This window comes from Nematolebias whitei, chromosome 6 (genome assembly GCF_014905685.2).
Source record: "Nematolebias whitei isolate Nwh7 chromosome 6, NemWhi1, whole genome shotgun sequence".
Lineage (NCBI taxonomy): Eukaryota > Metazoa > Chordata > Actinopteri > Cyprinodontiformes > Rivulidae > Nematolebias > Nematolebias whitei.
Window position 1 is genome coordinate 4937603 of NC_056503.1, and position 746 is coordinate 4938348.

A 746-nucleotide genomic window follows, 5' to 3' on the forward strand; every position below is an offset into this window, starting at 1 on the left:
ATAGGAGGTAGTTAACAGTCTGGGTGAATCATCTCAACACAGCCTTAAAACTAAAACTGTCCTAGGAAACGGCTGCGGGTAAAACCTGAGCCATAGGATTAGTTTTGAGACCCGTTGGAGGAGAGGCTGCGGTGAGGGCGTGGCACGTGTCCTGTGCCTATCTCTCTCGGGAAAGCAAGACATGGGGGCAGCGGTGGGATCCTTCCCTTGATTATGACCCTCTAATAAAAATGGTAGCCAGAGCATCAGGACTGGAGTGGCACCTAGTTAAACACGACATGAAAGCAGCCCCTAAGTACCAAGAGTATACAGAAGAGTTAATCAGTCATCCAGGACATGATGAATTCAGAAAAGCATTCATTACAAAAACAACTGGACATTATTTGTAACAGAAGACGTTTCGCACCTCATCCGAGGAGTACTGGTCCAAGCACTGAACTCTGAGGAACCATGACTAAATTTGGTGTATGAAAAAGAGAAAGAGAGAGAGAGAGAGATTTGTCATTCGCATCTCATGTGGTAGAACAAAATTGTGTACGCTGGGTCCCAGTTACATCCAAGAATAAAATGTCAAAGAAAAACAGTAATAACATCTAAAATATGAACTAAGAAAAACATAAGCTAAATATCCACAAAGCACTAATAGCAGGAAAAAAATACGTCGAAAAACATGATGAACATGAGTCTGTGTGAGCAGATGAGCACGCAAGAACACAGCAACATGAAACAGATCAGCAGCAACATGA